This window comes from Hakea prostrata, chromosome 11 (genome assembly GCF_041222555.1).
Source record: "Hakea prostrata isolate BN-2017 chromosome 11, UWA_Hpros_2, whole genome shotgun sequence".
Taxonomy (NCBI): domain Eukaryota; kingdom Viridiplantae; phylum Streptophyta; class Magnoliopsida; order Proteales; family Proteaceae; genus Hakea; species Hakea prostrata.
In genome coordinates, this window is record NC_142610.1 from 23,649,413 (window position 1) to 23,665,361 (window position 15,949).

Genomic DNA, 15,949 nt, shown 5'->3' on the forward strand with positions numbered 1-15,949 from the left:
GTATTTGACTCTTCTATTGTATTCAAAAAGACCAAAAAGGACAAATCATTATTTTTAAGACCAAAATATCCTTATATTCTTCGACCGTTAGGATTACATCATATAGAAACTTCAATTTAACGATTCTAATAAATAAAAAAGTGAGATACTTATAATTATAAATTTTTGAATTAAATTTAAGAATTTTAAAATCTCAAATTTTCAATAATCATTTTCTTACTATTCCTTTGTTCTTCAAAAAAAAAAATCCACTACCTCAATTTCGATTATAGAAGAAGACTCAGATAGGTGTCGCTCAATCAAAGCAAAGAAAATGCACTTTCAATCCGGATCAAAATTTCAAACCCTAACCCACAAATTAAAATAGAAATACAATAAAAAGAAAAACATTTCAGATGTAGAGACAGAATACTCTATTTTGAATTGGACATCTTCTTATGCATGATCTTAAACCGGTCCTTCCATCCTGTTTGACATGATCCTTATGCTGGCTATTCCTCATGTGTCAATGCTTGAATGGGTATTGGGGCTAAGATTATGAGTTGTAGTTGATCAAAAGATTGTCCAATTCTTTTAATGAAATCTGATCAGCCTCTCTAGCATGTTTATAGATTGAATCAATCATTTTAACCTGATTGAGAATGTGCATCCGAGTTGTATTTTTGGATCAAGAAATTAATTTTTAATCATTTGCTTGATCATTGATAGGAGCAGAGGTTATGGTTTGGATAAGAAAGTTGGGAAGCTGAAGATGTTAGGAGAGTTGCATTTTCATTCTATAGATATACAATATGTTGTACCCAATGTATCTTCCTGATCAATCTTAGAATACCGATAATTACATTGCTTATTTCTGTAATCTGATTAGTTTCCTCGAATATCTCATTTTTTTTAATTTGAAATTTTATCATAATTCTTTTTTATTACTTTAACATCATAGTTCAAAAAACTTTCCAATGAATGGTATTGCAGTCTAGAACACATTTATGATGCAATTTCATTCCCACAAATTGGTTCAGTCATTTCATTCCCATTCTGCTTCATTCAACCCTCATAACCCTTAGAATCATGTTGGGTTGTAAGTTGTAACACAACCCGTTATCATTTTATGACAAGGCATCTAAACTAATTTCATAAGAGGAAAATATAAAGAAGGGTGAGAGCATTGGGCTGGAGAGCTAGCAGCTGTATCCAATATACAGGGTGAGAAAAGCAGAGTTCATAACAAGGGAGAGGCCAGAGGGATATGAAAAGCTTTTCAATTCACATGAGTGAGTCATTTGAGACGTCTGTGTAGAAACATAGGTTTCTGGAAATTTTGTTTTTTTAAAGGAAAGTTATTAGAAATTAATAAAACACCTTTTAGATATTAGTGTTTGAGCTGCAAATGGTGAGCATCAAAATTTGTGTCCACTTTGAATCCCAACCATAGACAGCATTGAAGCATGACCTAAATAGTAAAGCTAAATCAAAAGTAGATGAACAACTTAAAAATTTTCACCTAACAAAAGACAAGAACAACTTACATATTAATCCTCATCCCTAAAGTAGACATTTAAATTTCATTTGTGAAAATATTATATTTCAAAATGATTGGAATCGCCTCAGTATTATATTTCAAAAGCTTCTAATTTTGGCATCGAGCCACTTTCTATTAGATTCTTCAACCCTTAGGCTATCTTTTTTCTTTTGTGTTTTTGTGTTTCTTTTATCTTTCTTTCTTGCCGACAATTGGGGTGGTTTCGGCCAGGGAAAAAAAGGTGTGGTTCAATAGAGCTAGATGTGAAATATTTGGGTTGGGCTTGAGCAATATTGATTGCACAGGGCCAGGGGATTCAATTAAAGAGCAGTGAGGACAACTCTTCATATTCGGGTAAGCTGTTGGGTTATGAACTTAGCAAACTAGGATGGGCCTATGGGCTCTGTGATATTTCGACTCTTTTCACGATATATCGCCAGATTAACCAAATTTTAGACCATTCGCCAAGATTTTGAGTTTTTTCACCAGTATAGCGCCGATTTAATGCAAATATCATTTCACCCCGTAATATCGAATTGCCCTTTATGGTAACGGCAAAATATCTTCAAATTCGCCAAAACTTCTTACCTGGCACACACACCCCTTAGGGGGGAAGAGGGAGGGAGAAGGTGTGCAGAAATGCAAGTCTGTTCGAACTCACGACTTTTTTGGACGTACTACCTCTACATAGGATGCTGTCAACCACCGTACTAGAGGCAAATTCACCATTATCTTTCAAACTCTATATCAAAAACTTAAACTCCTGAATTATTTTGGTAATCTTCTTTTCTACTTCTCCAGAATACCCCGTTGCTGAAACTGTTTATGGGTCTGATTTATTTCAGCACTGCTGTCCAATAACTACCCAATTTTTCTTTTTCTTTTTTTCTCGGGTAAGAAAAATCACGTTTCAGACTTCAGTTAGATGCTATGTCAAGAAGTCTATGGTTCTTTATTGATTCTTACATCATAAAATACATTATAAGAGTTGCACACTGCTGCTGGAAAGATATTTAGGTGATCAAGGCTGCTACTTTTGCCAGTTGAATCGCCTCCAAAACAAGTAAATGATGAAAAAATTAAAAAATAATAATAAATAAAATACAATAAAAAGTGGTACAGATCACTGAGTATGAGTACAGATTGATTTCATTCACATTTGAACTGGAATCCAAATCGTACAAAGAATTATCAATAACCCAATAGCTTACAGCATAGTTGCAATAGTAAACTACTTCCTGAATTACTTGCCTACTTCCAAGTTTTCCAACTACCAAAAACCACATTCCAACCCAACCCAACCCAACCCAACCCAACCCACCCAGAAAGAAGCAAGCAAGAAAGAAAAAAATTCCCTGCTGACCGATTAGCCAATATTAATGCTCTCAGCCAAATCATCCTGTTGCCCATTATAACTAAGACACTCCACTCTGTCGATTTGATAATATGTATACTATCTCCAACGAATGTCCTGTTACACAAGATGTATTAGTCTTGCTGCCACCAAATTTATAAGATATGATAAAACAGAGAGGAAAATATTCAATGTCCTCACATGGCCGAATTTCTTAGATCGTTGTAAAGCTTAATTACTGAATCAGAACCAGCTGTAAATAACCACGGTTGCATTGGATGGAACTTGCAATCCAAAACCCCCGCATTTCAAGGAAGCATCAATAAGAAAAAAACCATTAACTCTCTAAGTCTTTACAAAGAGTGCTTTGCAAATGATAGGTGCACGAGTCATCAATTAAAAAATATTCCCCTTTGATGTAGCAAAATTAGAATATGATATCTAAGGGAAACTTTTAAGAGTTAAACATATAACAACAAAGTGGCATACTTCAGAAGCTACAAAATCGTGAGAATACAATTAGAATGGGCAATATTTCAGGTTTTCTCCCAAAGTAATTTCAATTAACAACTTTTACCTTTTCAATGCTTCTACCAACGTCAGGAAAATAATGAAAAGAGAACATAATATGAACAAGCACTGACCTCTTCCATTCGCATTGGAATGCCCATGGAGAATTTCCAATGGCACAATAAGAGGATTTTGGTTGAGATCTGAATAAACCATGCCATGGAAGACGTATGCTCTGTGCGATCATCGAACAGAAGCAAAAAGAGGGTATGACCGATGGAACACAACATTTGTGATGTCCTTCGGGTGGCACCTGAGAATTCCCATTAAATGTGATTATGATGATGAGGAAAATGACATTTGCATTTTAACTAATGCTCATACAGTGATCCCAGGATCAATATAGGATATAGACTCTCTCTTTCCTTATTCTTATTCTGAAAAAAAAAATATTTTTTTAAGAAAAAAAGAAGGGTGACAAGGAGGCTTGAAGCCAAGACCTCCTAGTAGGAGCCAAACATGATTACGACAAACCAAATTAGTTGAGTTTGCTGAAAGCCTATTTTCGGGTAGCCAAAAGATGGCTAAGCAAGGGTTTGCCCAACAGTCCATTCGACTAGCACATGATCCCTAAGATATCCAAATTCTTCAGAATGTTCAAGACACATTGCAAAAGTTATAAACATACTTGAGAGTTCTGTATGGTTAGAGATGAAAGATCCATGTCAAACCAACAAAGTTTTCCTTCTCGGCTCCCCACAATAACATTATCACCTGCAGACAAATGACATCTCAGATATATATACTTGATTACAAAGGATGCGTCTGGTTGTCACACAAATGAAGAGACACTGTGACCACCTTCTGATTGCCCATTTCCTTATTCCAAAAGGATATTTATGTAAATAATCTGAAAACAATTTGTCATTTATGTTATTGATAAAAGCTGCATATTTTTTGAATAGGCATGTGATACAACAGATCTACTGTCACTCAAAAGATATGACCTTTTTCCTTCAGCCAAACATGGTTATAGAAAAAATTTTCCTTTTCTCTTTGTATTATAAGTATATAGGCAAAAGGCCTATTGCAAGCCAACATAGAAGGCCTTTTTATATGAGCTGACAACTTTTGCCACAACGGAGAATGATGCGGCAATTCTGTGCAACGGATAAATAAGCAGTCCGGATTGGCCACAAGGTACACTTATCATACTCTAATTCAGTCCAACCATCCCATGTATTAATATGCATTTGTCTATTGGAATGCACCCACTCAGCAGTCACCATGCCACCATCTGGTGAGACCTAAATTTTCAGTGTTATTTGACATTTGGCGAAAAACAAAGTTGGACCTTGCAGTCTACCAGTCCATAAAATATGGGTTCTATCCATCTTGATAAGAGTGTCTGTATTTGTACTTGCATAAGAAGGCCTTCCTCAGCACCAGGCAGCAGATAGCCTCCCACAGATTTTGATGACAGGAAAATTTTTAAAAACTAACAAAGAAATCTTTTACCTGCAGGATGAATAGCAATGGAGGAGACCTCACGAAGTCCTGTCTCAAGCTTCTTGATAAGCTTGTGCTTCACCAAATCATAAACACGAACATTTTTCTTTGTAGCGATGAAGAAGATGGAACGAGATGGATGGAAAGCTGATGTAACAGGAAGCCCATGCAACTTAAAAGGAATATGTTGTGAGAGCTTCTTTGACAGTTGGTGTATCATTATCGCTCTTGATTCACGTACAAAAGAGGGTCAAGGAATGTCATACCAATCAGGAAAGTATGTGAATACAAAAACAATTTTGAAGAATTAACAGAAAACAAAATGTTCTTGAAGGGAAAAAGTATCCCACACTACGGTAATTGCTGGTGACCATCCAAGGGTCAATAGCTTCCTAATTTTCTGAGATCAGATTCCTATTTATGCAGTCAGTCCTGCGAGCCTTTATATTGGAAACTGTGATACCCTCAGTGTAAGACATGGGCCTAAGCCCAGAATAGCTTGCATTTTTCGATATTTTAACTAAGCAGTAGAGTATGATAAGGACAAGGAAACACAGAGATTATGGACAATCTATTAAAGTTGGGAGTTTCTTAGTTCTTTAGATATGAGAGAAGTGCAGGTCAAATAAAAGACTAATGAATCTCATTTCCAATAATACATATGGTCTCTAATGGAAGGTGTGAAAGGTCCTCTTGCCATTAAATGTTTAATGGGGCAAATCATTAACTATGTCTAAGGAGAATAGATACCCCTCATCCTCTCCTCCATTCAAACTATGCTTTATTGTGGTAATTCAGCAAACAGATTGACTAAGGAATTGGTTTCTTCCCTACCCACCTCTCATCTGGAATTTTGCCATAAGATCTTGACGCCAAGAAGGACAAGTCTCAGAGTTTCTTGGACTAAATTGATCAATTCCACAGGAATCCAGGGACTCCAAACTATGGGGTATGTGTCTTCAAAAGCTTGAGTTTGGACAAATACTAAATATGTTGCTTTAGCACCCTGACACATTACCTTGAAGTACTGATTTGGAATAAGCAGAGGCTTTTGTTGCATTTGGACTCTAAAGGTCTAGTCAGTCCATTAATATTCCATATGCCTTTTCTTCTTCTTCTTCTTCTTCCCCCCCCCCCCCCCCCTCAGGAAAATAAAAACATCACCATGTGATGTCTAAAAAGTTGTTCATCAGTTAAGGACCACCAAGTTGCAGTCCATCATGGGACACACCAGATATAGGACCTCATACCCATCCCACTGACCAAATTCCAAAACCAAACAGGAGGGCAAGTGGCCTGGAAAGTTGCACACAATTGCTGACATGTCATTTGTTTCATTACAGTGAATGCATTCTTGCATCTTTTTGAAACTTCAAACTCACTTTCAAAGCACTTCCATCAGAATTTTCTGGTTGGAATTTGCACAGTAAATATATATTGCCAGGTTCTGGAGTGTAAGGTCATTTCAAACATCACTAAGTGACATAAGGATCTCCCTTCTTTCCATAATTACTCTAGAGACTCCTTCAGAAGTATCAGTGAATTTCATGAGGGTTGAGTTACCACTAAGCTTCTGTTTTTTTAATTTATTTATTCAAATAGTCTATCTACAGTCCAGAAACTTTTAGTAAAACTACAGTAATTTGCCACATCCTAAAAAATAATTAGCCGAACCAATTACATAAAATACCCTGGTACTAATGAAAATAGCATAAGGATTTTCTTGAGTATGAAAATTATTATCTTATACGGATCATCGGAAGCTCCCCCACTACTTAGGGTTAAAACCTACATTACATCTAAACCATCTATGTAAGGATATAACTAACTTCTAAGCAGACTTGAAATTCCATTTTTTTGGTGATGTTTGTAACTGGATATCCCTTCCTCTCTTCAATTCATTCTTTTCTTTTTACCTACAAAATCTCTTCTTTACTTCCTGGATCTTCTTCTATGAATGGCTACTTACCTCCTTCCTAGTCTTCATCTTCCGTGTTCCATTTATTACAGATGCACACTGCATCTTGCGGTGACAAAAGATACGTAACAAGCTCATACAGGTCAGAGAATTATAATAATTTGTTATTGTACATCAGGTTTATCGTAATGACATAGAGGACATTTCACAGAAAATTAAAATAGGGTGGTAGAAGTGGGAGGTGCAACAAGAGTGCTGTGTGATTGGCATATTCCTTCAAAACTTAGAATAAGGTTTTACAGGACTGTCATTCAACTAGCTACAATGTTTCTTGAGGAGTGTTGGGCAGTTAAGAGACATCATATAGACAGCAAAGAGTAGCAGAGATGAGCAGTTGAGATACATGACCGGGCAGACTAGGAAAGATAAAGATGTGGGAGCAGATCTAATATGAGAGTCGCAAGAGGTGGCATGCGCATTTTCAACTGAGCCTTTGGATGCTCCATTGAAGACTAAATTGATTCAGATTGAAGGAACCGAAAGAGCCAAGGACAGTGCTAAAGGGATGCTAGGATAACTGGTGAGGAAAGACACTCATGCCTAAGACCTTGTATCAAGTATGAGCTCAAATAGAGTTGATTAGATGGTAAGGATCCATGATGCCAACCCCATGCGGCTGAGTTGTTAAGAAAACCTTAATTCCCGAGTCTATTTTGTTTATTTCTATTAAGTTAAACTATATTATCATGGTTGCTTGGGCCTTCTGTATACCACTCGAATAGTAAACATGATCACATTAATCCTCCTCTCGCCCGGAGAGCTAGCAGTTCCCTATTAAGATTAGGATTTCGATATTAGGTCATCTACAATAGATATTCATACTTCTAGCAAGACAAAGAATTCTACCTAAAATTCTACTAAGATCCAGTGTCCTATTCTTATCTCCAAAAAGGATTTTTACCCTTTAGCAGCTTACGCATCCTCAGGTAAGTAGACTGAACATATGTCACTTTATCTCACACTAAATAGCCTAAGTAACAAAGACTTTAACATTGCTAATTAATCCCATGTTCACGAATGTAAACATGAGTCTGAAACACCAATTTTGGGAAGACTTTATCAGTGGACTTAAAAGGATATAACTCAAAGAGCAATTTTTCAAAAGAAACTCATTAGTTATTGACCAAATTTGCCAGTTCTTTTAAGACCCCATGATTCAATGTAGCAATCAAGAAATAAATTGAAATCAACTGAAAAGGATATCACTTGGCATGACTGCAGATATGTAGTCTCCCCTCCGATGCCATTCAATTGAGGATACCGTCTACAACAGTCAAACGGAAGTAACAAGTAAATGGTTTAGTCAACATTAACACTAGTTCCAACTTTCAACACACATGAGATAGCAAGGTTCGTTTAACCAATAAATCTTATCAAGAATATCAGCAAAGACAAAATGTACCTTAAAATGCTTCAGCTTGATGCCATCAAGTTTCTCATGTTTAAGCCAGCTAACAGTGGTTGTGGTATTTCCTACACACACAAAAATTAATGGAAAAAATGTCTAACGTATTCTATTAATCTGAAATACTGAAAATTTGACTGACCAGAATCATCTTTAGTTGCAGGAGCCTCAACATGCAGCAGTTCTTTGATCTTTTGCTGTTGTTCTTCATTTCCAAGTCCAAAGTGTTCAAAACCAACACATCTTGCCCCCTATAGCAGATAATAATTTAGTGGAAAATAAATCAACTGATATAAGAAAAAGAGCTACAACAATGGAAGAGAAAAAACTGAATGTAAGTTTGCATACGTTGAAACTGCAAGAATGGGAAGTTCGGACAAAGGATTCCAAGCAACACACCGAATCGCTTCACCAATGTCCCGGACTCTAACACATCGACCAGTCTTGATCTCCCAAACACGGACGGTTCCATCAGCTTGAACCTCGCATCCATAACTCAAATAATAAGAATGATGATAAAAGTACAAAAAATTTCCAGGAGATAATAGAAATGCCATTAGGGTCATCCCTCACCAGAAGCCATATGTTCTGTCCGTTCCCCCGGTGGTTCAATGGAGATTGACAGAACAGCATCCTTGTGCCCTCTGTACTCAAGAAAACAGCTAGTTGGGTAAGGCCTCAGATCTTTCCGACTTGGTAGTTTGGGCTTTAGGGACTCAGGATCAATGTTAATCTGTTAACATCAAGAGAGAAAAACAATACCAATCAAGTTAACAATGAAACAGCAATAATCATAAAACGAGCAATCAAGAGCACGACTAATAAAGCACAATTACAACTAAAGTTTCAGTTGATTCCTTTACTCACACGTTTCTTTCTGGTTCTAGGGCACAAGTACAGGTCCAAACAACGATCAAATGATTCTTTCAAAGCATTTTCATAGGCTGGAACACTTCTCAGAGAATCATACCTATGAAAAGCACAACAGGCAATAGACTCTGTGTTCTTACTCCCAACTATCATAAGCTAGAAGCTAGTGAATGCAAATAATGAATTAAAGTTGAAGGGTATAACACCTTCTTGGAATAAATTTGGGACGGTCTTCCTCATACATCAGCTGGTAAGAATTGATCTCTTCTTGGGTAGGAATGTACTCAACTGAAGGATTGATTGATTCCTCATGGCCTGCAAGGTTATAAAAGAAGAGACATCAACAACGAATAAATTCTTAGTTCTAATGAAGCACCACAAATTATGATGTGCAACATGATGGATGACGAACCTTGGGCATTGATCCATGGTTATCAAAGCATTCACCTAGGCGGTAAAGCGGTTTTTGAACCGCTTAAATTGTGACCACTTAACTAACGGTCTGATTTTTTGCTTAGGCACTTCCGCTTTGCCGCCTAGATGCTAAAGCAGCCTTTTTTTTACATTTTGTAATTTGTGCATTTTTTTTAATCATAATTTATTCTACAATGCCGTATATAAATTTAAATATGTAAGCCATTTCAAAATCGAGGCCCAATTTGCAAATGAACTCCGAGGCCCAAAGTGTCTGTCGGCAATGAGAATGTGAAGCATGAGCCATATTCAATGATTACTGATTTAGTACATACTACTTTTCTTTCATTTTCATTTTTCACATTGATTACCGATATAGTACATACTACATAATTATTGTTATGAATCTTATGATGCTTGATGAGATGAAGTTATGTTTTTATTCTTTTCTTTGGATAATTTTTCATAATTGTGATTCTTGAATTTTTTTTTTTTATTATTTTTATGAATGTCATTGTTGAATGTTTGTTTAGTACTTTAGTTTATTATAAAAAATATTTGTATTAAAAAGTACTTTAAAAGTAATGGGTACATTTTCTCGGGTGAACTTAGTTAGGAAATGGGTACATTCCTTTATCATATAAGATTTTTATTTATTACTTTCTATTTTCTCGGGTGAACTTAGTTAGGAATGGGTACATTTCAATGTGGATAATCGCTGAATGAGATTATACTGCCCTTGTTCTATCTTACCATTGTAATTCTACTACCCTTCCAGGAGGGAAAGGAGTTTGTAGGAAAAAAAAACAGAGCACTGAAGAATTACCTGGCATTTTCTTTTTGGGTGCAGGAATATAGTTTAGCCCCCAGCTTTTTCAATCGAGCCGGAATCGTCACCCCACAATAAATAAAGCTGTGGTTCTTCTTTCGTCTTGTCAAACTTTATCAGACCTTTTCGAATAGCCCGGACATACTGAACAACCTAGATTCACAAGAAACAACAGGGATGAAGCAACAAACCAGCTCAACTGATCAATACATGATCGAGTGTTGACCGTGGATCAATTTAAATAATCTCATACAACAATTAAAAAGGTGTCAAAGGACAATTGGGATAAAGAACAGACACAAAAAAGTCTTAAGTATAAATTAAAATAGTACATTCACCATAGGATGTATGATAATTACAATGCTGGTCGGACATAGGCTGCGATACAAAGGTGACATTCGAATTCTGGTATAGAGAAACTTACAACCATGGTATATCGTTTTTCCCTTACTAAATTGTTAGTCAAATCAAAGTAGCCGAATATCCCAAGTAGAACGTAATGGCATACATTCAACCTCTTTAAGAGAGACAAGGGGTAGAGAAAGCACTACGTTTACGCTACAACTACAATCTCAACTACCATCTCACTCCATCCAGACCCTATCTTTACCTTTTTGCTCTCCCATTTTGAAGGAATGAATCGCCTTTTTGGCTCGGCGCATTAGACAAAGGGTGCTTAGCACCATCCCAATCAAACCAGTCGACATAAGGCTGCAGGAAAAAGATGAGGAATCAATTCAATCTCTGTACCAAGGACAATTATATTTAGTCTGACCAAACATAAGCATTAACGTGAAGAGTACAGCCAGAAAAGGAAACACTGACTGCATATGGATCAACATCAGCATGTGGAGTTTTTCCTTTCAAGCAACCTACGAATAATTTTTGTCTCTTCCTTTGTCGTGTGCACCTCCTCATCATTGTACTCATCATAAATTTTGCGCCTACATCAACAAAACATCACAGGATCAAAAAAAAAATTTTACTGAAATTAAATGCTGCTAAGATCTTTGCTTAAAAGTAGAAAAGAAACAAGATCGAAGGAAAAGATGCACAAAATTATCAAGAGCTCGATACAAAGATCTGCTAATTTGAAAGCAGGAAAAATTATCATGACAGCACTCAAAACTCTTCACTAAAGTAATTTCAGGTCACAGGATTTGAGAATGAATGGACACTAATCATCTCATATGAATTTCATAATAACGCCGACGTTATAAGCTTGGAAAGAAAATAAAACACTTCCCTGAAACGCTTTCAAATATGTAAAACAATTTTACATAAGAAACCATCACACAAACTGAAAAAATCAATCTTAGCATGGGCAGAGAGGGAAGAATTTTTCTCATTTTTGCAACATGGTATCAGGATCCCCACCATTTGTCTACCACTTCCTTGGGTACTCCAAAAAAATAAAATATTTTGTCTTTAGTAAGCTGAGATTTTCATTCATTCGAACCCAAGCCGATCCGATTTAGGCTTAGGACCCAACTCCGTTCCTTTCACAGGTGACTCCGACTCCTAGGGTGAGGGTGAACTCCCAAGCGATTTATTAAGACTAAACTCCATTTCAGTTGGTCCGACTTAGAGCAACTACAGGAGTACCTCTCTGTTTCAGCCTATGGTGTTAGCCCCTAGTATCTCATTCCGGCCATTCCCGTTGGCATTCCTATCATTCCTACCAGTGTTTACGGGCAAGGCATTAACTATAGTTCCCCTTTTGTGAAACAACTAGCAGACTTGATGACTGTGTTGTTAACTAGAAATCGAGTTACTGCTTTCACCTAAGCAAATAAAAATCACAGTATTATATGAGGAATTCGGGAATGCTAAGACAATGAAGCTCACCAATTTTTGGAGTTGTCAGCCCCAGCCAAAAACGATTCAAGCTTATCTTTCCTTGCTTGTTTTTTAATCTTTTTTCCAGTAATATCATATCCAATATGTTCCTCGTCTTCGTACCACTTTAGTGGAACATCACCAATTGTATTTCGCGGAGCAACCTGGGAAGACAAAACAACCAAAAAGTGGAATCAGATTCCACGAATCAAAATTTCAAACTAAAAGAAGTATATCGCGAACCTCATCTTCAGAGGAATCACTCTCTTCAACTGGGGAATGGATTTCAGCCTCTTCATCCTGGTCTTCTTCACTGGAAACAACCCTCTCCAACTCATCAATTGAGTCCGTGTTAACAGAATCCTGCAATAGTTATTCAAACTCAAAACAGTGACAATTTGAAAGGGAAAAATTATCATTCAGCACCAAAAAGAGATTTTTATTCACAACATTGCTGTAAAATAAGCAATGGCCAAGATTTTAGAAAATAACCTCTGCTCCTCTGTGACTTTCATCTTCAACCATCTTCTAGTAAATTTATGAACAACAAAGCTTATTTTTTCTCTTATAATACAAAAACCCTAACGGTGGGTTTAAGAACACCTTCTCCAAAACCCTAACGGTGGGTAAATTAGGGAGTATGGGGTTGGTAGCTACACTCCTATTAAGATTATCAACAATAAATTTCTCTTTTTTTTTTGATAAATAAGCATTTAGTCAAAAGTGCATGCAAAACATGAAAAGCCAATTTTAGATACATCAAACAACCATGAAGTAAAGATAAGTTAAGTCATCATTCTCAAACATGATGATGCTAGAGAATGTTGGTGCCTTTCCCCTTTATGCATTCACACTTAGGGATTTTAAGGGCAAGCACTTACATGACTAGATGGAATTTGTTAAATCAAGTTTAGGGATCATGAGAATTGATCTGATTAATCAATTATAAGGTGCTATGATTTGGTGTATTTGGAATTGTATAAATGCAAATGCGTATAAAGGAGTAGAGGCTTCTATTAGATGTACTATGACTATTTTTTTTTTTTTTGCAAACATTCAAAATCATGTTTGCATTAATCTGGTCGAGAGACATTCGGTTAAGCAACCTCTAGTTGATCCTGCCGAGGATTTGGACTATTTTCAAATTTTTGTTGATGGCTCATGGGATGGTACATTGTGGAATGGTGGCAGGAGCTGTATTCTCTAGGATTTGGTTGGTATTTTGTTGCAACTCAAAGCAAGTTCGGACCAGGAGGTTCGACAATGGCTATAGAGTTGGAAGCAATTAGAGATGGTTTATTTCTCGGGAAAATCGATGGAAACTTCAAACTCTCAAGTCAATTTTTGATTGTTTTGATGCAATTTTCACTTTGTAGGGTCACTCCTTTTCCTAAGATTGGAAGAATCTTAGTTTAGTTATAGATATTAAGAGGTTGTCTACTTGTTTTCAGCATGTTTATTTTCATTTCATCACATGATAGTTAATATGTTTGCAGAGTTTCTTGCTAAAGAAGCTTTTAGACTCTCCTTAGTTTGGTCTTGGTGGAATGTTCCACATTTATTTATCACTAATACTTCTTTGTAATTAGACAAATCTCATGAAATAGTATTGGACTGTACAACTCAATGTATAATTAATGAAATAATAACGGATTATGCAACAACCAAACAAACTTCAGCATCATAGAGTTTGATTTCATAAACACAAAAGGGATGATAAGGATCGGATTTCACTAAACCACATTGAGTTTAAAAGAGTAAAATATAACATTGTGGTGCTCTTGAATGTTTGCATCAATTGAGGTCTAATTACATGAGTAAATTGGTTATATATATTTCATTAGAATTCATTTAATGTAGTTAGAATTGTGAAAAAGAATCCTGATGATGAAATTTCAAAGACAACAATAAGATATTGGAGGAAATCAATATAAAAAATTTATTTGGTAAGTGTTGTTTTTTCCCTTCAAGTTTCATATTTTTTTTAATTTAATTATTATATTGTGGGTCATAAATTAGCTTATATAGTAGTATGGCTGCAACTTCTTATCGCTTCCATTTTAAGTTCAGTTTTGAGTAAATATTCACTAGAATCTCATTCTTTAATAGACTAGTAAAATCTCACATGCATTAATTTTTGTTATTTTTTAATTTTATGCACATTTTTTTATTTTTTTTTGCTTATTCACTTGATAATGTATGTTTCTGATTTTTTTTATTTTCTTTATTTCTTACCCATTTTGTTTATATAGGAATTCATTGAGTTTTAATTGTAAAGCACGTGCTTGCGTCAAACATTGCTTGAGGAGAGTTCATGGTCAATAGTCAACTCATTCAGATTCCAGTTCGACGGTCTACGGAAATGATTTAATGATAAAATCTTGATAAATCTGCATTTATCTTGGGAAATGAGGGAGATTTCAATTTTAAGGGCTACACTTAGTTTCCAATAGAAACAAAAGGAGTTCACTTTTAAAATTATTTCTGTATTTCAAAGCATTGCATGGAAATGAAATGATAGCCACAGATTATGCATTCACAAAAGCAATTACGCCCTCAAATAAAGCATTCCTTGGTAATCGGAAGATAATAATCTAAGGATTTCAAATTATCAAAAAGTTACTCAGGGGGTGGGGGGGGGGATAATAGGATTATGAAAAACAAAAAAAAAAAAAAAAACAAAAGAAAAAAAGAAGAAGAAGAAGATATGAAATTGAGAAATGCCAAGTACAGATCAAGAGTCGGAATCGAAACTAGAATCGGTAGCCAAGAATCGGCTTAAATTGGCAAGAATCAGGCTGAAGAAAAGGACTTGAGGAAGTTTTTGGAAGATCTTTCTGCCAATATGAATGCTCCTTGGATAGTAATTGCTGATTTTAGTGTTGTTAGAATCCAAAGAGAAAAGCAAGGTGACACCAAACAAAGCACCCAGGCACTGCTAAAGCACCTAGATGCCGCCTACATAACGCCATGACAATTATGCCCATGGGTATCTGATCACAGTCCTACCTGATAGTCCATTTTGGGGGAAAGAGGAGTCTTGAATTAGAAAGAAGAAAGTCTTAGAACTCACAGCTGCTGGTGCAAGTTCCTGCTCTCCGACAGGAAACCTGATGGCCCAACTCTTCACTCAATACTTCGTAACAATCCTCACCTCTCCCCGTTCCTCCCCTTCTACAAAATAGTCTGTTGTAACCGTTTGCCCCCTTCCCACTTCCGTAACTGATTCTTATGCGTCTATCTTAGGCCTGGAGGTCATCCTTCTCTTAAAGGTATAGACCCATTTAACTAAAGGTCTAACAATAAGACTAAAAGAGTTTTGGTGTTGCTTAGTAATGCATTGGACTGGTATCCAAAGTCTGACTTCTTTTCTTCTTTTAGTTTATTTTCTTCTTTTAATCTCTTTTCTTCCTCCCAAGACGTCTTCTATCACTCAAGCAGCTGATCAAGATGATCTTCGACAACAGTAAGTTGAATTATCCCCACACTAATTCTTCCTCTTCTTCTGACCCTCTAATTTCTCAAACCCTGATTTCCACTTTTCTGATTTCATCTTTGGAAACCCTAATTTCCAAGGACATACCTACAGCCCATAACCCATATACACCATTAGGATCCTCCCAAATCCGTCCCCACAGCCTATACACATCATCTCCTCTATCCTATCAGTATCAAGAGTACACATCTAATTACCATCATAATCCAAAGTTTTACCCCCTTCC

The 15,949-nt window shown here is 36.2% G+C and overlaps 1 pseudogene across 1 annotated transcript; it reads right to left on the minus strand.

Annotated features, from left to right (window-relative positions):
* Positions 1-3,626: 3,626 nt before the first annotated feature.
* Positions 3,627-12,849, minus strand: LOC149001038 (ribosome biogenesis protein BOP1 homolog; annotated as a pseudogene). Its single transcript, XR_016170656.1, has 16 exons — positions 12,720-12,849; positions 12,471-12,590; positions 12,237-12,391; positions 11,214-11,332; positions 10,999-11,099; positions 10,386-10,541; positions 9,352-9,460; positions 9,143-9,245; positions 8,849-9,008; positions 8,624-8,750; positions 8,418-8,526; positions 8,273-8,343; positions 8,074-8,134; positions 4,902-5,129; positions 4,072-4,157; positions 3,627-3,696 (listed from the first exon to the last, which is right to left on the minus strand). The product of XR_016170656.1 is annotated as a ribosome biogenesis protein BOP1 homolog (transcript).
* Between the last annotated feature and the right edge of the window lie 3,100 nt (positions 12,850-15,949).